Below are 25013 nucleotides of genomic sequence, written 5' to 3'. Positions count from 1 at the left end.
AAGATCTATGCAACGCCACAGCCCGCATCTCAGAGGCCAAATCCCGCCTCTGCAAGCTGGAGGACGTGGTCCACCAACTGCAGGTCTAAGTGGCCAACTTAAACTCTCACATGTCGGAGCTACACAAGAGAGCCGAGGATGCTGAAAACTGATCGTGCCGTAACAACTTACGCCTGGTGGGTTTTCCGGAGGGAAGTGAACAAGGGGAAATGACCAACTTCATTGTAACTTGGACATCATCCTGGATGCCCAAAGACACACTTTCTCCCTGGTTCGCGACTGAACTTGCCCACCACTCCCTTGCGTCCAAATCAACACCTGGGGCCCCACATCGCCCTATAATCACCCAGATCCTCAGCTTTAATGATGCCATCCTGCGTGAGGTGTGGACCCTGGGCTCCCTGAAGTTCCAAAATCACACCATTATGGTGTTCCCGGATTATACCAGGGAAGTGCAGACCCAGCGGCGCTCCTACACAGAAGTCAAGCAGAAAATAGAGAATCTTGGTCTCCAGTACAGGTTTCTCTTTCCTGCTCGCCTCTGTGTTATATTCAAAGGCAAGAGGCAATTCTTTGACTCACCTCAAGCCGCCTGGACTTGGCTGACCAAAGAACGCCCTCTAGAGATCAGACAAACCTCCTCACTTGCCCACTCTGGTCCGAAGGCCTCACGTCCCCTAAACAGCGCAGGAGACGCACACAGTCCCGCAGAAGACGCGAGGGTCGCACAGATGCCCCCAGATCGTTGAGCCCGACCACCCATGGGCCCGGAGCTGGGGCATCAACCCTCTGGCTCCCAACCCAGGCAAAGAAACAGATCAGCAGAAGACTCCTTCAGAGAACAGACTCTCCTGGATATCCTAGACTGGGCGGCTACAGACTCAGACCTTTCCCGAAGTCGGGTTATCTGAAAACTCCTCCGAGGACCAACATGGAAGACGCAGAGAATCAATGTTATCTGAAAAATTTAGGGCTGCTTACCCGGCAATGTCGTATTGCAGAACTTGACACTGCCACTGCTGCATTCACAACCGACATGAGCGGAGGGGTCCACCACGCATCTCCTGCATTGAACACTACTGTTTAACTTGTTTCCATTAAGTTGTAGGGCGACAGATGCTTCAGTTCCGGAAGTATAGGGTGGGGAACTGGGGAGGGGAGGTTTAGGACAGTTGTCGGATGTTTCAATTTGGGTTTTACAATACTCTTTCCATCTCAGACAGCACATTGCACTTTCACGCGACTGTGACACCCGCACATGGCGACCTGGCACAGTTGGCACAGCTTCGAAGCGCTGCGATTATCTCCCACCTCGGGGTCATCATAGAACCCAATCTGGTGCACCCCCAGTACCACTCCCCCCACATGGCACACACAACCCAAGGGGGTAACTCCCTCCGGGTCATGTCCAGGAATGTAAATGGCCTGCTTGATCGCATAAAATGCACGGCAGTCCTGAGGTATGCCCAACAACACTGCCCCGATGTCCTCCTGCTCCAGGAGACCCACCTCATTGGATCCCATTGTGCCTTTCTGGCACGCTACAGCTTTGATAGAGTTGCACTCAGGCTTCAGCAGGGGCTCCCGAGGTGTAGCCATTTTTCTTAGGAAGACCTTCCCATTTGTCCTCCCTCACGTAACCGAAAATCCACAGGGGCGATTTGTGATTCTCACGGGGACGCTGGGTGGGAATGTACTTAATCTCTTATCGATATATATCCCCCCGCGACGCTTGCCTGAACACTGAATCATCTCACGGACACTATCTTCACACTGCCCGATGGTCAGATGATCCTTGGAGGTGACTTTAACAAGGTTATGCAACCCACTCTCAACACCACCGGTACTCCCTCCCCTACCAGGTTGATCCACGACAAGAAATTGTCTGACTAGGCGACCACCTTGGGCCTCTTCAACATATGGAGGGTCTGGAATCCTCAAACCCCCAATACACACACACTGCGGCGGCGCACCAATCTCATGCACGCTTTGACATGATTTTTATGCCAGCCCCGGACTGTCAACGTGTGAACACCATCTGAATCCTCCCTCGGGGAATGTCTGACCACTCAAAAATACTCATTAACCTAGGCTGCGCCCTTGGTGGGCTACGTCCTAGGTGGCGTTTGAATGCCTGGTTCCTCCAGAACAAGGAATTCTGCAAGGCCGTAGGGGAAGAGCTTTAAAAATATTTCCTCACAAATCTGGATTCGGTGGCCTTGCAGGGCACCCTCTGGAAGGCTGGTAAAGCTACCATCCTGGGGAGAGTCCAGGAGCCACCTTTGGGTGCAGCAGCAACCCCAGGACGGTCGCCTCACCCTCCTCGAAGCATAAGCGCTCCAGGTGGAAACTGACCTGGTCAGATCCCTGAACGGGGCCCATGAAAGGCAACTAGCGGCCATGCGCAAAGAGATTAAACAGACTTTACTGGAATCAGCCAAACTGTTGTGGCACTCATCTGTCGCCCGCGTATATGGCTGGGGAGACAAAAATGTGAGGCTTCACCACAGACTGGCCTCATACCCCTTGGCCTCTCGGATAGTCCCCGAGATCCGATAAATCTCAGGAACTATCTGTCGCACCTCACCTTATACTGCGCAGGCTTTTGCACAATATTACTCTGATCATACTCGGCGAGCAAAATGGAAGATACTCTCGCAGATTACCATAACCCTCTGCAAATCCGCACCCCCTGCTTATCACAGTCAGAAGCAACTAGTCTGGACCTTCCCTTCTCCCCAGAGGAGAAAGGTGCAGCAATCTCCCAGCTGGCGTCTCTAAAGACTCCAGGTCCTGATGGATTTCAACAGAAATACTACACCTCATACCGTGAGCAGTTGGTCCCCTATCTCTTGGCCTTATTCCACCATGTGGTGGAGGTCTGGGCTTTTCCTCCAGAGACAGATATGGCCACCATTGTGGTCAACCCTAAAACCCAGCCACCTAAGACATATTGTGCTGATCTCCCTGATCAACACCGAAATCTAAATCTATGCCACGATTTTGGCTCAACTCCTGCACCCACTCCTTCCCAAGCTGATCCACCCGGATCAGTGCGGCTTCATGCCAGCTCGAGCCACCAGACATTGGCTTTGATGCCTCCATTTGGCGCTTGCTAACCGCCAGGCACTCAACCCCTACCTAGCACTTCTTCTTGTAGACTTAGAGAAGACCTTTGATTTGGTGGGCTGGCATTCCGTTGATGAGATACTTATAACGATCGGCATGGGTCAACAGTTGCGAAGCTTCGTTCGAGTCCTCTACTCTAACCCTCAAGCCAGAATGTTGATTAACGGAACTCTCTCTGAGATCTTCCCGACCCAAAGGGGCACGAGACAGGGCTGCCCTCTCTTCCCGTTTCTCTTCGCCTTGTCGATGGAGCCCCTGGCGGGCCATATCCGTGAAGATGACTTGATTCAAGGCTGGGCATGGGGAAACCACCACGTGGATAAAATCGCATTGTATGCGGACAACGTTTTGCTATTCCTCGCCGACCCAGCCGCTCTGGCCCCAGATGTCTTTGAGCCCTTTAAGACTTCGAGAAAGCCTGCAGCTGAACCCGGCCAAATCGACTCTTGTGCCTCTTAATCCCTCTAGGGAATGTTGTGACTGGCAAACTAATATACCTTTCAAGCGGCAGTTGTTTAAGTATCTGGGAATATGGATTGCTCTACTCCATGAATTAGAATGGGTATTAAATGTCACCCCACTTATCAAAAGAACCAGGAAGGACCTCAATCGCTGGCAAACCTTACCACTCAACCCACTCTGTAGTGTGGCCCTATTTAAAATGATGGTCCTCCCGCTATTCTTATACATTATTCAAAATACACCCTTCCACTATCCCCAAAGCTGGTTCCGAGAGATCGACGCAATGACCGTGCGCTTCTTATGGGGAAGGGGAAGACCACGAATGTCTCTTGACCGCTGTCGCATTCCGTCCTTCGACGGAGGCATGGGTATGACGCACCGGTCTCTATACTATCTGGCCACAACATTGCTTGTCCTCCATGATTGGTTTACGGGGGATGGTCCAACCCAGCCTACCAAACTGAACTCCAAGACATGGACTTCCCTCGCTCCAAATCCTCATGTACGGTTCCCACATCCCCAAGACGCTCTGCCTTATGTCATACACAATGGGAAGCCAAATTGACCCCACAATGGCATGGCATATGTCTCAGCAAAGTGGCAGCGCTGCAGGGGTTTACACGGTGGGAGCACATTGGGATCTCCCAACTGGGCGACATATGGACAGGAGACCATATACAAACCTTTCAGGACCTACAGCGATGCTTCTCCCTACATGCCTCACAATTCTATAGATATTTACAGATTCGGCACGCCCTGAGTACACATATCTCAACGTGTACCACACTCCCTGAATTCAGCCCACCAGAAGCACAAGTCATGATGGGGCACCACAGGAAGGGAGGCATAACACACATATATTGCACCTTCAACAGCCCCACACCTCTGAACTAGCTCAGAGTTTGTTGGGAGGGTTGGCTGGGTCCCCTCAAGGATGAAGACTGGCAGGATGCCCTTATGGACCCCAAAACAATCACTGCCTCAGCCAGACTCCGCGACGTCCAAATCTACTACCTCCATACTGCATATCCTACCCCAGAGCGACTGCATAGAGCAGGGCTGCGTGCCTCCCCTGAATGCATATGGTGCAGACAACACTCAGCGGACTGGTCCTACCCCTGTCTCGCAAAATATTGGGACAAAATAGAATCCAAACTCACACACATCTTGGGCTGGCATGTACCACACGACCCTATGCGCCTTCTCCCGAGCGTTATGGATGTTCTAGATGGGTCCCGCGCAGGCAAACTTTACTTGGGGGCAGCCATCATGGTGGCTAAACAAGATATTGCCATGGCCTGGACGCAACCTGGTCCACCACGATCGCTAAATGGCACCGAGGGGTGGACTGGTGCGACGCTCGGGAGAAACCCTTATTCGAGGCCAGGGGCTGCCCAACCAATTACCAAAGGGTGTGGGGCAAATGGACAGACCAACTGGGTTAAAGGGTTGGGAGGGGAGACTCTTGTTTTCATCCCCTGCTTGCCATGTTAAATGCTTGATCGCGTGCCCACTGGATTAATTCACAACTATGCCTTATGTCATGCATGCAAATCTGCATACTGTGCTGTAAGTGCTAATACTTCTTTGTTTCTCCAAAATCAATAAAGCTGATTATCCCAAATACAACTTCCGTATGCAGATGAGGAACGCCCCCCAGCTGGTAAAGTGGAACGTACCACGTCACGGGGGCAGAGCCTCACCAGTCTATGCGCAATCAGGAGGGAGATGGGAGATGTAGTGTAACTAGCAAATGCAGATAACTGCCATAATAGGCTTGTGCATTCGCTATCCAGTGTTATAGCTATTGCATCACATAACCCATGAGTTCTGGTCACGAAAAAAGGGGGAGGATGCAAAGGGGGGGGGCCAAAGGGGTCATACTAAGTAAATGAGGAGTTCTGTGCAGACCATGAGCTGGCTGTCAATGTTGACAAAACCAAGTTCATGGTCTTCCAGAACTCAAACAAGGTCGTCGGTAGGGTCAGTATGAGGGAAGGTGTCTTAGAGCAAACATCCAATTTTTCATATTTGGGGGTAACCATTGATAAGAAGTTGACTTGGAAGCCCCAAATAGACTGTCTCACAGTAAGACAGGCCCAATTGTCGGGTGCTTTGTTAAAAGAACACAGATGTTCCCATACCAAACCCATTTCACCAGTATTACAGATATACAATACCAAAATAGGTGCCTCTATCCTCTATGGTGCCGAGTTGTGGGGTATCTTAACTTAGACTCTCTAGTGACGGCTCAAAATAAATTTCTAAGATCCTTGATAGACCTCCCTCAATCCACTCCATTGATCCCCCTGTACTTGGATTTGGGATGTCATTCCATTAGGGACATAGCAAGGTATAGACAAATCGCATATTGGAGAAGAATGTGGGTGACTCCAGAGCTAGACAACTATGCCCAAGCTGTATTGGAAGTTAGGGAGCTGGATGTAAACAACAAGCTAGCGTGGTTCAGGTGTGTTAAAAACATCTTTTTTGAGATGGGCCTAAGCCAGCTGTGGTCACGTCCGGCTGGAAGTACTTTTCCCAGCAAACGTGAGCTAAAGGCGGCTTATTGGCACTTGATTTACACCCCAAGGTTTTCGGCAGTCAGTACTTCTTCCCTGTCTAGTACCTTTTTTGAAACCAAATATGAACCACTATTAGAATCATACTGGGACTTAATCACATCCACACATGATAGAAAATGATTCCACCAATTTCGAGTGGGGACCGTTGTGACAAGGGTCTTCACTTCAAAATGGTCCAATTTTGATGTGTCCAACACTAGATGTCCGTTTGTCCAGAGAGACCAGATTCTTTGGCCCACATATTTTTTGCTTGCCCAGCATATAGAATTCCAAGGCGATGTTGGTTGAAACCGATTTTCCTGAAACTGGGTACAAGGCTACACAACGAAGCCTTTAGAATACTTAAAACAGCGGTAGATGGTCCCTCTGTGATTTCTATAGCTAAGTTTCTGGGCTGGGTTTGGGTGATCCGTTGGAAAGAGAGAGGGATTGATTAAAACTATCACCCTGTTTTGTGCATACTCAAATTGTTTTTATGGATTTTTGTGTTTAGAACTGATGCTCTTTATAATACCAGGCTTTTATATATTGTGTGTTTTAGACCCCTTTTATACTATTTATTGTCTTAATATATTTTACAATGTCCTTGGTACAATCATGTGTGTGGTTCTATGGAATTGATGTATATTCTAGCCTAGCTTTTATGTATATTTCGAGATGACTTTTGTGATTTATTTTTAAATCAAAATTAAGTTTATAAACTGAAACTGTAAATGGGAGACCTTAACCAACAGAGTAAAATAAAGAGTAAAACTATCTGTCAGACTGTAGCGTATAACGATTGCAGGTTGCAAACATGTAGCGTGCAACGTCATAACCATTACTAGAACATCATGAATGCTCAATATAGGAGATCTCCTACCAGAAAGATGGAAGGGTGACCTAGTGTAACTTCAGGTGATAATCCTATGGGCAGTAATCCTATTGTAACTACGGGTGATAATGTTATGGACAAGACAGAGAGAACCAGGGAATCTCGTCATTGAGACCTTGACTGTCACTCTTGTTTCTAAAGACCCAGCGTTGCTCCTTTCTAAACAAGAATTGTGTCATATTTGCAATTGGTTGTGAAGTGTCTGTTTTGTCCAAGACTGTCCTTTTAAGTTCATTTGGTCCATGTCCCATGTCACGAAAATGTTTGGTCAGTTTGATAGTGGTTTTGTCACATTGAATTGTACTCTTGTGTTCTGAGATACGGTTCTTGATCTTCCTAGGGGCCATTCCTACATATCTCAGGACACATAGGCAGATGATAAGATAAATTAGGTTATCAGAGTTACAATTTGTGTGATGTAATAACCATGGCCATTCTGTGCCTATATCAATGGATGTTGTGTGTGTCGTCTGGGCACAAACACTACATGACCCACATGGGAAATGGCCTCTAACCGGTTGTGAGTACCAGAGGGTATTCTGATATGTAGCAAACTTGGTGCGTGGTCTAGTATGCACCAGTTTATCTCTCAGGTTCATATTACGTTTGAAGGAAAAACATAGGTCTGGGGAGTGGACGTGCTCCTTTACGTGCGATCTTCCAGTTTTTGTTGATAGATTTTTGTATTTGGCTTGATCTATTGCTAAATGTGCTCACACATATCAGACAGTCAGAAGATTCATTGTGGGGATGTGCTTCTAAGAGGGCTTTGCGGTTATTAATTCTAGCTCGTGTGACCGATTTCTTAATCAGCGTCCATGGATATTGACGCTCCAGAAGTTGGCATTCTAAATTCCGTGCATGATTCTCAGACTTCTCAATGTCTGAAGTGACAGTAAGTTAACTCTCAGCGATTTTGGATAAAAGCTAGTATATGCCAAGAGCACATTTTTTTGCCATCAGTTTTTTGTAGAGTTCAGTTTTTAAACCACCAGGTGTGGTATAGATCAGTAAGTCAATGAAAGGTAGTTTGTCTCGACTGAATTCACAAATAAATTTAAGGTAGTCGTTAACAATTATTGAGCCACTCATGGAAATTGGTTATTCCCTCCGATGTACCCCTCCAGATGACAAATACATTGTCTATATACCGCCTTCAAAGGCGAATATTCGACTGAAAAGGATTCTGGGACGTTAGGATCAGCTCTGTCTCAATGGAATGGATGTACAAATGAGCAATACTGCTGATTGAAGTTCACGAGATCTGGAGAACTAAATCATTTTCAAATTGAATTTTTTTTTCAAGGCAAGCGATGCACAACTATAATGAATGGGATGGGTGTTATTGAGTCAAGGCCCTGTGATCTTAATAGGGATTCTATTGTGTTAAGAGTTTGGTCTTCAGGAATGCAAGTATACAATGATTTAACGTCAAAGGATATAAGAAAGTCTGTGTCTTTATCAAAGACGACATCCTGAAGCATAATAAGGACAGCTTTGGTGTCCTGTAAAAAAGTGTCCAAGGCCTGGACAAGTGGACGAAGGAAGAAAATGAGCTAATTGGGATAGAGGCTCTAATAGCGAGCCTATTCCTGAAATGATTGGGTGCCCAGGAGGAGGTCTCTGAGCTTTATGAATTTTGGGGAGAACATAAAAGTAGGGGGTAACTGGATCCCTACTGACCAGAAATTCAGCTTCTTTGCTAGTAATCCACCCTTGTTCTCTTGCCTCTGTAACTGCTACAATTATAGTTTTCATGAGTCCTTTAGTGGGGTCAGCCTTGAGAGGGTGATAAGCACTGCTCATTGATAGCGGTCTTGGACATTCATCTCTATAGGAAGTAGTGTACGTAGTAACAATGGCACCACGGTGATCAGCTGGCTTTATCATATTAGATGTATCGGTCCTGAGATTAAGGAAGCCTGTATGTTGTTTTTTGGACAGGTTCCGATATGGAAGTTGAGTCGTAGAAAGGCCTTGGTTGACATCAAGCATAACAACCTTCTCAAATGTGATCACCTCCAGGGTCATGGAATATAGAGGTGGTATAAATTTCGATTTTTTTCACAAAGTAGTGTTGGTCAATTGGTCTGTTGGTGTAATGTTCTCTTTATCAGCAAAGAAGAAGTTGAGGTGAATCTTCCTGAAGAACTGAGCTACTTTTTCATTGATCACAAAAGAGTCAACTAGATGTGAGGACACAAAACCGAGTCCTTTATTTAGTAAGGCCAGTTCATACACACCGAGACTACGTCTACTAAGGTCAACGATCAAGTTGTTTCCCTGCTTGCCCCTGGTTGTAGTGTGAGTTTGCTCATACTGTGTGTGGTTCGCGGGGAAGGGGGCAGGTTCCAGTGCACATGAGTCTGCTGTCTCCTTCTGCCTCTGGACCGTCCTCGTCCTTGGCCTAGAAAAGAAGGGTTGTAAAATGGTTGTGTTGGTTTATAGTGTGCCATCAGTGGCTGTGGTGTTATAGGAAACCCCAAGGGGCAGGTGGCCACCATTGTTGCTGGTAGTTATAGCTGGGGTTGCCTCGCCAGCTGCCACGACGTCTCTTTTTAGTCATAGGCCTGGCTGTGTTGGTAGACTCTAGCTCTGAACTACTTGATCATGATCCTTGATCTGATATAGAATGACTTGATCCAGAAGAGGAGTACCCAGATCCATAACTGCGGCCTTGTTGGTTAAACTCGGGTGGTGTATAATTATCGGAGGTGTACAGATAGACTTTTTCCAATGCAAATCGTGCAAGATCTTTCTGACATTTCATAATGTTGGATGCTAAAAGACTTTCCTTGTGATCCTTTGCTGTTTTGTTTGTTTTGTCCATGTTTTTCTTAAACAATGTCACTGATATGGTTGTTTTGTTTTGACCCTTTAAAAGTTTAATCTCAACCAGGATGGCATCTGCAATACATTTGGCTGTGCTGATTATTAAAATCAGCCAATCCCTTGTGCAGCGCCAGGCATTAGGGACCAATCTTTTCTAAATGGTTTATCTTCTAAAATGAGCCTGGGGGGGAGTGGCCAATATGGCGACGGGATAGGACGTGTTCCTTGCGGCTCCTGCCCGTTGCTTCCCAGGACAGTACAGCACGGCCCCTCCGGTGTGCCTAATAGCCCGAGGGTTGGCTGGTATCCTGCATTGAACGCCCCGGACCCGGTTTGAGCCGACAATCGGCCAGAGGGCCCAGTTACGGGCATCTTTTCGGCCCAGCTGGGAGAAGACCTTGGAGTCCCCGAGGCAGGTAGGCTCCGACATCGCGGAGGTCAGCGACGCGACCACCGAGGCCTGCACCCTTTCTCCTGATTCCGCAACACAACCAGCCTGCCCAACAGCCTCTCCGACGCCAAGGTTTCTTCGAGCGACTGGGTTCCCAGGCGGGACTGGAGACGGAGCTACGGCCGATTCCCATGCGGCCCCTGGAGCCACAGCGGTGAGGGCGCTCACTGAAGATCCTTACGTGCCCCGCGCAGCAGTCCTGGACATCCTGACGGCACTGCCTCTGGGCGTGGGTGGATTGATGCCCGCGGCCTAGTCGATTTGCCAACGGACTGCGCCGAGCACATCCCTGGCCTGCAGTTGGACCGCCACGGCGACGCGGCGCGGTCGTGGCGCACGCAAGGCCGCGGCTTCGGAGGAGGGACAGAGAGGCTGCTGTCGCCTCTTTGCTGGCTTGCCAGGCCCCACTGCCCCCATAACTTGTTGGCCCACCGCTGTCTGCGGTGAAGGGACACTTCGTAGCTGCGAGGCCTGGTGACGAGGAGGAGACGAACGCTGTGCAGGTACTGTGAGAGACTGCAATTTGGGGGTGCGCGGGGCAACGGCCTGACCCTTGCTTGATGCCCTACTCTGGGCAGGTGTCCTGTATGGGGGCATTAACTGGGGACTGAAGAGGCCTCCCCGGGCAGAAACACAGCCAACAGACCACAGCAGGGCCCGCACCAGAGATCAACTCCACCTTCCCAGGGCCGGATTGGATTCCGCGGCTGCCTTGGGTGGCGAGCCGGGTGGCGTGGGGCCCGTGCCGGAGTTGGGAGCCGGGCTCAGGGCGCATTGGAGCATAGGAACTGCTGAGAGTGGTAACTGGAGCTAGGTCCATAGCAGCCTCCCTGGACCAGCGGCCCTCGCGCCGCACATAGACATTTGCTGGCCGAGAAGCACAGAACCTCAGTTGCATCGTAGGCCGGGGGAAGACGGGCAGAGGAGCTGGCCCTGGAGAGCATTCTATAAGGGACAGTGATACCACCTGGGGCCCCACCACCTCCCAGGTAGGCAACTTCTTCATTGTCAAAGCGATGCTTTGTACGTGCCCCGCGCAGCAGTCCTGGACATCCTGACGGCACTGCCGCTGGGCGTGGGTGGATTGTTGCCCACGGCCTAGTCGATTTGCCAACGGACTGAGCCGTGCACATCCCTGGCCTGCAGTTGGCCCGCCACGACGACACGGCGTGGCCGTGGCGCACGCCAGGCCGCGGCTTCGGAGGAGGGACCGAGAGGCTGCCGTCGCCTCTCTGTGCTGGCTTGCCAGGCCCCACTGCCCCCATAACTTGTTGGCCCACCGCTGTCTGCGGTGAGGGGACACTTCGTAGCTGCGAGGCCTGGTGACGAGGAGGAGACGAACGCCGTGCAGGTACTGTGAGAGACTGCAATTTGGGGGTGCGCGGGGCAACGGCCTGACCCTTGCTTGATGCCCTACTCTGGGCAGGTGTCCTGTATGGGGGCATTGACTGGGGACTGAAGAGGCCTCCCCGGGCAGAAACACAGCCATCAGACCACAGCAGGGCCTGCACCAGAGATCAACTCCACCTTCCCAGGGCCGGATTGGATTCCGGGGCCGCCTTGGGTGGCGAGCCGGGTCGGGTGGGGCCCGTGCCGGAGTTGGGAGCCGGGCTCAGGGCGCATTGGAGCATAGGAGCTGCTGAGAGTGGTAACTGGAGCTGGGTCCATAGCAGCCTCCCTGGACCAGCGGCCCTCGCGCCCGACATAGACATTTGCTGGCCCAGAAGCACAAAACCTCAGTTGCATCGTAGGCTGGGGGAAGACGGGCAGAGGAGCTGGCCCTGGAGAGCATTCTATAAGGGACAGTGATACCACCTGGGGCCCCACCACCTCCCAGGTAGGCAGCTTCTTCATTGTCAAAGCGGTGCGCTGGACTGGTTGCAGAGGACAGGTTTGGCAACCACCCTGCTTCTTTAGCAAGAGAGCTGCCCCTACCTCTTTCATGCGGAGCTGCGCATTCCCCAGGGGCCACCTACATCCATAGCGAGCATTGGCATATAGGTCAGAGGGAACCGATACCCCATCTTCGCTGCAATACCCACACTGCCGCGAGCTGAGGGTGCCCTGCGACCTTGTGGCTATTTGGTCCCCCTCACTCCAAAAGCGCGAACATTCCCTGCTGATGGACTAGGGTCCTGAGGTCACCTCACTGATCAATCAACATCGCATCGAAGTAGTAGGAGAGCATGTCCAAATCCAGAAACGCAAAGGCGAAACCCCTCAAGGACATTTTTGGCCGGTCGCAGGCCATTCCCAACATGGCCAGCTGCCGAGACAGCGAGACTCTCTGCGACTCCTGGGGATGAGCCCATCACAAAATAATTTCTGGAGTCCCTCTTCCTCACACTCAGGGAGGATATCCAGTCGGTGAAAACCGAATTCGCCTCCAAAATCAAAGACATTGGTCGAGACCTCAACAGTGTGGGGGAATGAGTGGCTACACTGGAGGAGAAGAGCAACACCACTGTAACAGACCTGACAACCGTCCAACAAGAAGTAATTAGGCTGCAGGACCAGAACATAGACATGCAGTTACACCTGGAGGACATTGAAAACCGCTCTCGCAAGCACAACATTAGAATCCACGGGGTGAAGGCTTCAGACGACACCCGGAAACTGTTCGCCTTTGCCACCGGACTTTTCCGTCACATACTGGGAGAATCCTTTGAGGCAAACATCGTCCTGGACAGGGCGCATAGAGTGGGTCCAGCTCGCAGCCCCAACGCCCCACTGGCGGACATTTTAGTGTGTGTACCAGACTTCAAGACCAAAGAATCCATTATCTCAAAGACGAGGACGCTCCATCCTATCTCATTCCAGGGGCATTCCCCAGTACTATACTAAGACTTAGCTCTGATCACGCTACAGCGGCGGCGGCAGTTTCGCCCAGTGACGGAACATCTCCGACAGCAGGGAATTTCATACTCCTGGGGCACCCTTTCCGACTGATATTTCATTACAATGGCAAGCTACACCAAATCCGCTCTCTGCTGGACGCCTGTTGGCTTTTGGGGCTGACGCCGCCCGGCGAGGAAGATAACGCCAGCGGCACGGCTCAGGTCCTGAGATCTCTCCATCCGGCTGGCAAAGACAAAGCAGGAGACGGCGCCCACAGAAGCCGGCGGCTTCGGACATCGCCCGCGGCCAACAGGAAGCTCTGACTGTAGTGACAGAGGCCCTTGCGGGGGAGGACTCTACCGTCAAGTGATGATTTCAAAGGGCTGTTCCAGTATTTGCTCCCTATTTATGCATCCTTGCTGGCCATTGGGGGGCGGCATGGGGAGAGAATAACCATGTTGGCCATACCACTGACCCCATTTGACTACACTGCCAGTTGTCTTGGGATGACGGACCCATTTCATAGACTACTTACTGTTCATATTGTTTTTTGGTTGGCGAGGGTTGAGACTATTCCCTTTCAGGGGGCTCTGCTTTCTTCCCTCTTGGTTGGGATGTTTGATTCATTAACAGTGTTTCGAGGTATTTTGATTTTGGGTTCCCTCGTCCACCTCCCCTAGTTACCCTCTTGAGACGTCTAACCCTACGACCCAACGGTCTGCCCACTTATTGCCTGCTGCACACCATGACCAGCCGCACACACCGAGCCTCGCCACAACCGAAGCCCTCTGATGCAGTGTGACTCCCTTAAAGTTCTCACTCTCAAGGGGCTTGAACAACCCAACTAAGCGCAGGGCTGTCCTTCATTTCCTAGAACACTCTAAGGCGGACATTTACCTCCTTCAGGAGACTCATCTCCTTGCGAAAGACCACCACAGATTGAGGTCTAAAGCATTTCCTACAAAGTTGTTCTCTTCTAGCACCTCAAAATCAGCAGGGGTGGCCATTCTGGTCTCTTGTTCTTTCCCCGGTAGAGTCCTGCAGAAGGAGGCGGAGATTAGGGGCTGCCTACTCACATACCAGATCTCACTGGGGGGTTTGACCATAGTGGTGGGTTCCATATACGCTACTAATGAAGGGCAAATCAAGTTCCTTCTCAACGACCTTTGCAAAGCAGCCGCAGCGCCAGACCGACACTTATTGCTGGAAGGGGATCTTAATATTGTTTTTGATAACAATATGGATCGCTCATGCCAAAGAACGACACAGGTAGGCGTACTGACGTCCACGGGGCAGGCACACCTCCGCAATCTGGGGCTTTCAGATCTGTGGCGCTACTTCCACCCACGTACACGTAGCTATACCTTTCACTCAGGGGCCCATAAGACTTATGCGCTTAGATTATGTCCTTTGCTCCACTTCACTGCAGGCCCATGCAACTGACGCAGAGACCATGACGGCCTCCCTTTCAGACCACTCCCCAGTCCTGGCCACCTTCGGGCTACCGCGCTCTCCACGACCCCTCAGACACTAGCCCCTCCGCAGCACTTTGCTGCACAGCTCAACAGTGGTTGACCAAATTCAAAAGGCCATCACTAACTTTGTCACTCATAACGCTAACCCAGACACCACCCTGGCAACCCAATGGACGGCCCTGAAGGCGGTCATACGGGGAGAATTTATAGCTGTATCCTCTGCTCAAAATCAGGAAAGGAGCCGCAAGAGAGCGGAGCTCACCCAGAGGGTCTCGGAACTCGAACAGCTGCATCAGCAAACAGGCGCCTCCCGGGCCTGGCGTCAGTTGTGTGTGGAGAGGAAGCAGTTGACCGCCCTAGATCAGGACATGGAAGAATATGCAGCTCTCAGGCTTCGGCACTCTTATTACACAGGGGCGGGACAGATGTGGCTGTCTCCTTGCTAATGAACTACGGGAGGCTAAACAGCGTCAGGGAGTCCAGAGTGTTCGGTCGTCAGAGGGTGAATCTATCTCTGAAGACGCGGCGATAGCCAAGGTGTTCCGCGACTTCTATGCAGACCTCTACAGGGGAGACTCATTGGATAACTGCCATAGCGCGGAGTATATAGCTACAGCTCATATGTCCTCCTTGTCCCAACCGCAGGCTGACCACTTAGATAGAGCAATACAGACTGAAGAAGTTATCTTGGCGATCTCCTGCCTCAACTAGGCAAATCGCCTGACCCCGATGGCTACACGGCTGCCTTCTACAAATCGTTTTGCAATCAATTAGCTCCCATTCTGACAGCTCTATTTAATACCTTTGAGCAGATGGGCAATATCCCAGGTGAAATGTTGGAGGAGCAATAGTTGTTATCCCGAAGCCAGGGAAAGACAAGACTGTGTGTAGCGCATATAGGTCTATATCTCTATTAAATGTAGATATTAAACTATACACCAGCATTCTGGCGGCTCGACTGGCGCAATACATAGCCCAACTGGTCGAACCCGATCAACTGGTTTCATCCCACAGAGGCAGACCAGCGACAATACTAAACGCATTCTACACCTGATAGAAAAAGCCTCTCGCACCCAGGGCGAATATAGGCTGCTGGCCATCGACACAGAGAAGGCCTTTGATTGGGTGCACTGGCCCTGTCTAGAGATGGTCCTGATGGCTGCTGGGTTCGGTGAGAAGTTCCGTACCCGGATCCTGAACTGTTATCGCTCTCCCATGGCGATGGTCCGAGTCAATGGCCACACATCCTCTTGTTTCCCCACTGGGAGGGGCACTAGACATGGGTGCCCCCTGTCGCCTCTCCTCTTTTGTTTATTGAACATTTCAAAACATACATCAATGCCTTCTACATAAAATATGCTTCACATAATCTCTTCAGCTCAGGTATACAGTACATCAGTTAATTGCAGTATCCTCTTGAGATACATTCTTGTTACATATTACATTTCTGATCATCGAGTATCCGCAGTTGGGCCCACCCTTCCTTCACCTCACATGCACCAAGCATCAGATCAAACAATTAGCCGTCCATTCCATTCAATCAAGTTCAGGCATACACATCCCTTGCACAATGGGCGGCTTACGCGGCATGTAGAGTCAGCTATTTAGGTCCTGGGCGCTCTGTCGTCTCTTCTCTACAGTTCTCACCTCTTCAAGTCTCCTGCCTCATGGGACCTCCAGCTTCCACTCCCGCAGCAGCCGTAGTATTGGCAAGAAGATAGCTGGTAAGGGGAGCCCATATATCATTAGGTCTGGACGCTACCGGGAGTAGTTCTGCATACGCTGCAAACTGTTCCTGACAAGTAATCATGTCCTCTAACCATGTCTTGAATTTGGGTGCCCTGCCCCGCCCCCATCTGCACACCACTCTACGCTTAGCCATTAGTAGTGCCATTGCCACAAACCTCCTATGTTCAGTCTTTACTGGAGTAATGTATCCCACGAGGGCCATCACCGCACTAGGCTCTAGTGTATCCCCTATCATATGCTGTAGTGCCCCAAATATCTCATCCCAATAGGCACGAACGGTGGGACATTTCCACGGTAGGTGCAGGAAATCCGCACCAGGGGATCGCCATCTACCGCAGTTATCTGTGTCTCTTAGTTTAAATCGGTACAGTTTAGCTGGTGTATAGTATAGCCTGTGTAGAAACTTATAGTGTATGATACCGAGCCTGTTACTGGAAGAGACCCTTTCAGTGTGCTGGCAGCATGTCTCCCATTGTGCATCCGTCAGCTGTCCTCCCAATTCCAAGTCCCATCTCGCCCGTGCCTGTGCCACAGTTCTCAGCATTTGGGTATGAACCGTGTTATAAATGATCGAGACTAGTCGAAATGGTTTATGCCTCTCCAAATCGATCTGTAGTGGGGCTAGACATTCGGAAAATCCGGGGTAACCGTTTTTATGCCCTGTCTCAGTCTTACATATAGAAAGACATCTAGTGGCGTCTGTATCTCAGCAGGACACATATGTGCTAGGGACCGGAACGTAGCGTCATGATACAGGTCCCCACATGTGGTTATGTTAAACTTCTCTTTGAATTCCCTAAATACCCCCTCTTGTAGTAACGGGATATCAGGGTGATAGGCGAGTGGCATCAGGGGCGAATATGCCATATGGACATCTAGCAACTCCACTATTTTATGCCATGCTTTCAAGGAGCTATAAAAGGCAGTGGGTTGCTTGTCCCTTTGCCCAATTCTCGAGTATATCGCACCCTCCAATGGGATGGGGTGAGCCAGCCAGTGTTCTGCAGCAACCTGTGGCATGTAGCGAGGTTGCTTAATCCAATACCACACGAAGTGCGCTTGTGCTGCCGTGAAATACAGTTCCATATCTGGAATTCCAAATCCCCCCTGGGAGTAAGGTCGATTTAACACCTCCCACTGTAGTCGAGGTTGTTTCCCCCCCCCCCACACTAACCGTATTAATTCTGTTTTCAGTGTCCTATAGAATCGGGACCCCGGGTGGTATGGTATATTCAGGAATAAGTACAACACCTGCGGGAGGATCACCAGCTTGATTAAGGATGCCCGTCCCGCCATGGATAGAGGAAGCGCTATCCATCTGTTCACATTATCCCCAATCTTATTCATGAGAGTGCCATAATTCGTCCTCAGCAATTCCTCCTTATTCCTCGTAACTGTGATACCTAAATATTTAAGCTCCTCATCACACCATTCCAAGGGGTAATCTATTGCAAACCGCTGGACCGCATCTGTAAGCGGGAAAAAACTAGACTCAGCCCAATTTATCTGTACGCCCGACATGCCACCCAAAGTTATAAATTCCCTAAGCATCTGATTCATATTCTGCTGAGGGTTTCGAATATATAGAGTTATATCGTCTGCGTACAATGAAATGAGTATCTGACGCTGAAAGCACACTAGTGCCTTATCTTTGTGACATTACCTCAATTTCGCAGCCAGGGGCTCCACTGCCAGTGCAAAAAGCAATGGTGACAGTGGGCACCCCTGTCTGGTTCCTCTCGTAATCTCAAACATATGAGAGACATGCCTATTAATCAGGATCTTAGCCACTGGTCTAGTATAAAGCAGTCTAATCCAATCCAAGAACAAGGGTGGGAAACCCATACGCTCCATCACGCCAAATAGATGCCCCCATTCCAATGAATCAAAAGACTTGGTGGCATCTAGGAATACCGCAGCCATAGGGAGCTCAGGGGAAATAGTATGGAGCACCGCAAACAGCGTCCGCAGGTTGTTAAAAGTTGCCCTCCCCGGAACAAATCCCGACTGGTCTGGTAATATCAAATGTTCCATCAACAGACTCAGTCTCGTGGCTATCACCTTGGCTAGAATCTTCCCATCACTGTTTAGCAGTGACAGCGGCCTATAGGAGTCGCATAGTTCTAGGGGCTTCCCAGGCTTAGGCAGTGACAAAATTTGTGCTTTGCGCATTGATTGTAGTAGGTTCCCTACCTCTAGTGCGTCTTCATACACCTCTTTGAGCACAGGGGCCATGATATCAATGTATGTTTTATAGAATTCCACCGGAATACCATCAGTACCAGTGGCCTTACCATTTTGCATTCCCATGATAGCCTCCCTCATCTCATCCAGCTCAAACGGGGCGCACAGAAAGGCTCTCTGTGCATCACTCAGCCATCCAAGAGCCACCTCCCCCAGGAAGTCATCCAATTTTTCACCCGCGTTCCCTTTAGTGATATACAATGTACTATAATGATCAAGGAAGCCTCCAAGTATATCAGTAGTCTCCCGGAGGGTGTCCCTGCTCGAGATTTTCAGCTCCGTGACTATATTGGACCTTCTCTGTTGTCCCACTTTCTGTGACAGAATTTTACCAGGCCTGTCTCCTTCTCCATAGTTTCTAGCTATCCAATGTTTGATTCTAAATTTCGCCTCTCTCTGCCCTGGTAAAGTGTTTATACAAAACCAGTAGGTGCAGTAATATTGCCCTCTGGGGGATCATCCTAAGAAAGGGATACCCCAACACTTTATACCTGTACTAGACCGAGGGGCCTTCTATTGTGTCTTCTGGTTGTATAGAGGGGAAATCGGACCATGTTGGTCTTTGAAAATTCCTCTGGTCCACTTTTTGTGTGAATTATATTATTGACATATGTAGATCGCACAAAGAATCTCCACAGGTTTGATACTGACTTTAAACTGGCATCCACACTGGACAGGACTTGAACAACACTGGCACACCTAGCAGGCCATCAATAGGACAAAGAACGGACAGCTAAGAGGAGGAAGCATTGCTGCCACGTGATGGATCAACTCATCCTCATTGCGAAGCTGTGAAGACATTTAGACCTTTCTCCATTATCCTTCTATATCTGAAGAGTGGTGACATCACTTCCAGTGGTGGAAGTTGTTCATAAAGCTATTTTGATGGAGGTCCTCTAACAGCATCCTTGGCTAAAATGGATATGTTATTATTATTATTATAAACACTTATAGAGCGCACTGCAACCCTACGGGCATCCTGGCGCTATTTAGCTACATAATGGAGGGTTGATATGCTATCCAGAGAATCTACTTCCACCCCTCACAGGGAGTCCTATTATAACCCGAGGAATAACCAGGTCTTAATTTTCTTACGGAACATCAGCAGGCCTTGCGTTCGCCTTATTTCTAAGGGGAGGCTGTTCCAAAGGCGTGCTGCTGCCACGCTAAAGGCTCTTCCTCCCATGGTCACCCTCCTTACTGTGGGTACTCTCACGCAGTTTGTAGTTGTGGAGCAAAGATTTCGGGTAGGTTTATACCACTGAAATCTAGCCTGAAGTGGCTTAGGGCCTTGGACTTGCTCATAGAGAGCTTTATGCACAATACACAAGGATTTAAAGCGGATCCTTTGAGCTACTGGTAGCGAGTGTAGGTCTGCCAGTGCTTGTGTTGTTGACGAGCCACGCGGTCGGGAGAGTGCTAGCTTTGCTTCTGTCGCCTGGATACTTTGCAATCTGGCAATCAGATAGCCCGGGGATTCCAAAAGCAAGGCATTGCAATAGTCCAGGCGGCTGAGGATGGTACTCCTGATCACCGTTGCTTTAACCTGAACAGGCAGCAGCGGCAGCACCTTACGGGGACCACGAATTATGGAGAAACAAGTTCCCACCAGTTTTTTAACATGGTCTCCAAATTAAGATTTGCATTGAAACTGACCCCCAAGTTGCGTACCGTATTCACTGGGGTCCTTGTGCCATCTGAAGTCAGGGGCCAAAAATCTATTGGCAGGCTGGTTGCCTGGTTTCTCTGATACTCAGACCATGCATGCAGAGCGTGGGTGCATACTACTTTGTCTCTGTATCCCAAGAAAAAGGCCTCCATGTTCCACCTCTCGATCATCCTCTGGGCCGGGGTGAATGTCCCTGCACAATAGTATCGGGTTGGATTTTGTGTCATCATAAAATGCAACTGGGGAATTTTTGTTTGTCAGCTTGGAGTCTAGCATCCCACTAGTTAAACATCGGAGGTTCAGGATCTGGTGTCCCATGTGACCAGAACAGTGGATTTTGGGATGATGTGATTACTAACAGAATTGTATCTAACACCGCAGTATAAAAAGGATTAGAAAAGTGCAGGCATTTGCTCAAGGGTTTCCAGGTAGCCAGAGCAGTACATTGAGGGAGACGTGGTTCAATGAATCCCGAGCCTGCAAAATGGCACCAATAATTGAAATGGTTAAGAAATGCAATTAACGACTTCCCAGCCATCATAGCTGTTAAGCTTCACAGGTCCATGCATGATTATTTAGGCCAGACCCGTTTTTTGTCTGCGAATTCTGGGGCCTGTAGTTTTATTTAACGCAGTAAAAAAACTAAGTCCCAGAATTCTAAGAAAAACTCGGACTGCCATAACTCATGATGCATGGGCCTGGGAAACTTAGCAGCTATGAGCCATTTGCCACTAATGCCTATTTCACCTAAACCACGGGTCATGACATGAAGTCAATTTGGACACATATAAATAATCGAAAGGGCGTAAATATTATAGCCTTGTGGCCCACTCGCGAGAGCTACACCGGTAGTTAAACGGCCTGAACCAGAGTGTGGCACAGGATCATTATGAGATAGCAGGCTTTTATCAACCAGTATAGCTTGAGGCAGAAGGAATGTAAGGCTATTAGAACATTCCACTCACCGAGGGAGAAAAGGGGAAAAAGAGAAAGACAAACATTGGGATGTTGGTGCCCGATGCCTATACTGGTCATTATTAGCCCTAAGCACTTTATCCTCATTAATGGAGCTCCCAACATTTCAATGCTCTAAATGTAATTGTTTAACTCAAGAAATGTTCACTGACTTTTGGTTTATGAAAATACTGGACTCAGTGATTCAAGATGAAAATTGTTCTGGGAAGTGTTTTTGTTGTGCACAAAAAGGGTGCATGTTTAGAGAGCTAGAAAAAAAGTGTAAATGGTGCATATCACTGAAATCCCGTCACTCCAAAAAATTATCACCGTTTACAGTCGATTGTATTTGCTTCAAAGTGACATTTCAGAGTCCAGATTGTAGCTCAAGTTTTGTGTTTATTCCAATAACAGTTCCTGGGTTTATTCATGTGTAAATATGGGCTTCAAGAGCACTTCGTAAAAAAAAAACATGAGCTTAATTCTTGGATTGCATTTTTGATATTTTGAGGTTAAACACCCTCTTATACTGCCAAGAGTTGTTTATCACTGCAGTGAATGTCTCCTGTGCTCACTTTCAGGCAAATATTGCTTTCTGCTGTATGCACCTATTTGTAGATATTTATATTCTGTTACCGCAGGTGGGTGTACTGTTTAAAAAAATGTTATTTCACTGGGGTGTCCTCAGCAGACTAAGGTGAATTTGAATGTTATGACTTTAAAGTTGAAAACAAAAAAATATTTTAAAAACACACTGTTGACGACTGTATAAATACAATGCAGCAAAATAACAAGTAGTCTCTTTTGCTTTGGAGTAGGAATGCTGCAAAACAAACAGTAATTAATTGGTATAGGTATTGGTGGTGCTACGCAAGACAGAAGTAGTTGAGATAGAGAGGCAATGGGATGGGACTGCGATAGTAGATAGACCTGTAAAATGCATAAAAGCCATCACACTTGAATACTTTAAAAACTACTGTACAGTGACAGCTCCTTCGCAATGGCGGAGGAGTGTTGTCCTACTGCTTTTGAGCAGTGTAAAGGAAAGGAAATATAAAATTATAATAACTTCTAGTTATTATAATTTTATGTTTCCGTTGCGGATGCGCAGGTGAGCGGGACTGCTCTGCTCAAGGAACAGGGCAGGAATGGTTTTCCCACCCCAAGTGCGCAATGACTGATTGGTCGGCCCTCTCAGGCCGCCCAAACCAGTCATGTGCACTTGCCCAGTTCTCCATGCAGGCTGCATTACAGCCTGTGTGTAGAACATGCCCAGGCCCCCATTCCCTGGTTGAGCGTCAAACCAGGACGCTCAAAACCAATCACAACGCTGCAATAGTGTTGTGATTGGTCACGGGAGCCTGGGTGTTTACCAATCATTGGTCAAGGGAGCTTTGTTCCTGGCTTCCTGTCAGAAATGGGGGACCCTGCACCGGCGGCAAGGTAAGTGGATTTTTTTTTATTTACATTATTCAACCCGTCTCACCACGTACGGGACATTCCGGCCGCCACTACTACTGTTGCAGGTGCATATTTACAGGTGCTCGTAACAGGCCACCTAGATAAAACGTTTTAAAAAGGTGTGTATCCCACTCAACACAGCACAAGATGTGATCAAATTGTCCGATATTACGGCCCCCCTGGGCCTAGCCCCTTATCTTCATGAACCTACGCATGATAAAGGCCATACTTTGGACCAGGTTTTCTCTACGTCCCCCATAGAGGTGACAGCACTTTTGCCGGTCCTGTGGACAGACCATCGGTTGGTCAACTTTTACATACTGGCCAATAAGAAACCCCTGAGTAGTGCCCCCAGACAGCAAGGTTCAGCGTCGAGGGCATTCCATCGGGTGACCCCAGAAATGTTGGCGCAGGCATTGTGCGAACATCCTTGCCCTCTCACAGGGGTCTTAGATAGGGACCTGGAGTCTCTGCAGGCCTGGTTTGTGGATAGGCTGAATGACTTGGCCCCTTTGAGGGCTCCGCGTTCGCTGTCCAAACAGGTTTCTGCTCCCTGGTTCACCGAAGCGCTGCTTGCCTCTCGCAGGCAATGCAAGGTGGCGGAAAGGGCCTGGCGGGCCCAGTACGATCTTGATGCCAGACTTGAATACAGAGCTATGGTCAAGGCCTATCATCGAGATATCCACCTTGAGAAGAAGAGTTACTTTGCTAGGAGGATTGAGGCTCCCTCGAATTCCTGCAAAGAGATCTTTACGATCGTCAGGGAATTCACTGCCCCGCGGTCGAATGCGACCCAGACCGCCCCCACCGAGACGTGGGCGTCGGATCTTGCATGCTTTTTCACTACTAAGATTAAGCTGATTCAGGACTCTTTTCCATTGAGGCCGCTTGTTGTCTCCCCTTACTTTGAGGATGGACCAGCTCCATCGGTTCCTCAAGGGTCAGTCCTGACAGACTTTCCGCCTATCTCAGCTCCGTCGTCTTTTACACTCTTGGCCAATCTCAAATCGGGCTCGCCGCTCGATCCATGTCCGGCCAAATTTCTGGCCAAGATGGCGACAGTGGTGAATCCGCTGGTGAATCCCCTCCTGAATCTCTCTCTGAGCCAGGGAGTGGTCACACCGGCCTGGAAACAGGCTATGGTCATCCCCCTTATTAAGAAGCCTGGTTTGGATCCCGAGGTCTTGGCTAATTATAGGCCCATCTCTCTCCTTCCTGCATTGGCTAAGATCTTGGAGAAGCACGTGCACACTGTGCTTTCTAATTTTTTGGAATCACACAACCTACTACATTCCACTCAATCGGGCTTTCGCCCTAATCTTAGCACTGAGACGGCGCTGCTGGAGGTGTCCGAAGCCATCAAGGAGACACTGGACTCGGGTGGCAGAGCCATGCTGATAATGCTGGATTTGTCGGCGGCCTTCGACACCGTCCCCCATGAGGGTCTGCTTGTCAGACTTCATGAGATCGGTCTGAGGGGGACGGTACTTAGCTGGTTTACATCTTTTTTGGCTGGCCGCCGACAAACGGTCTGGGCCTCCTCTAGTTCTGCTGAGATGCCGCCATTGGGAGTCGGAGTCCCGCAGGGATCTGTGCTGAGCCCGACTCTCTTTAACATCTTCATGACCCCTCTGGCGGCTTTGGCTGAGTCTTTCGGGGCCCAGATCGTATCCAACGCCGACGACACCCAGTTGCTCTTTACCTGTCGGAAAGGAGAGGATTTTGATGGAGAGTATCCGTGAGTGCCTTGGGGCTGTTTTTCAATGGCTCCAACTGAACAGCCTCAAGTGCAACTCAGACAAATCGGAGGTACTCTTCTTCGGTTGTCAATCCGATCCGGACTGGCAGGTATGGTGGCCCGCTGACATGTCTCCTCCGGTGCGTTCGTCTCAGCTGGCTAAGAATTTGGGGATCAAAATTGACAACGGCCTGCCCTTAAGATCTCAGGTCCTTGCCCTCACTGGCACCTGTTTTGGTCTCCTCCGTATGCTTCGGAAGTTTCTCCCTCTGCTATCTGAGGACCACAGGAGGACTACGGTACAGGCCTTGATTGGTTCAAGACTGGACTATTCTAATGTCCTATATCTTGGCCTGCCGGAATATCTCCTGCAACGGATGCAGGTGGTCCAGAACGCGGCAGCGCGGGCCTTTTTTGGCCTGCATAGGCGAGTCAGAGTCTCTGGCTTGCTGCAGTCCCTTCATTGGCTGCCTATCCGGAAGCGGATAGTTTTTAAAACCCTAACTCTGGCTCACAAGGCCCTGTATGCTGCAGGGGCTAAATATCTTCAAA

The sequence above is a fragment of the Lissotriton vulgaris genome, chromosome 10 (genome assembly GCF_964263255.1).
Source record: "Lissotriton vulgaris chromosome 10, aLisVul1.2, whole genome shotgun sequence".
In the NCBI taxonomy this organism is placed as follows: domain Eukaryota; kingdom Metazoa; phylum Chordata; class Amphibia; order Caudata; family Salamandridae; genus Lissotriton; species Lissotriton vulgaris.
This window is presented reverse-complemented; position numbering follows the sequence as displayed.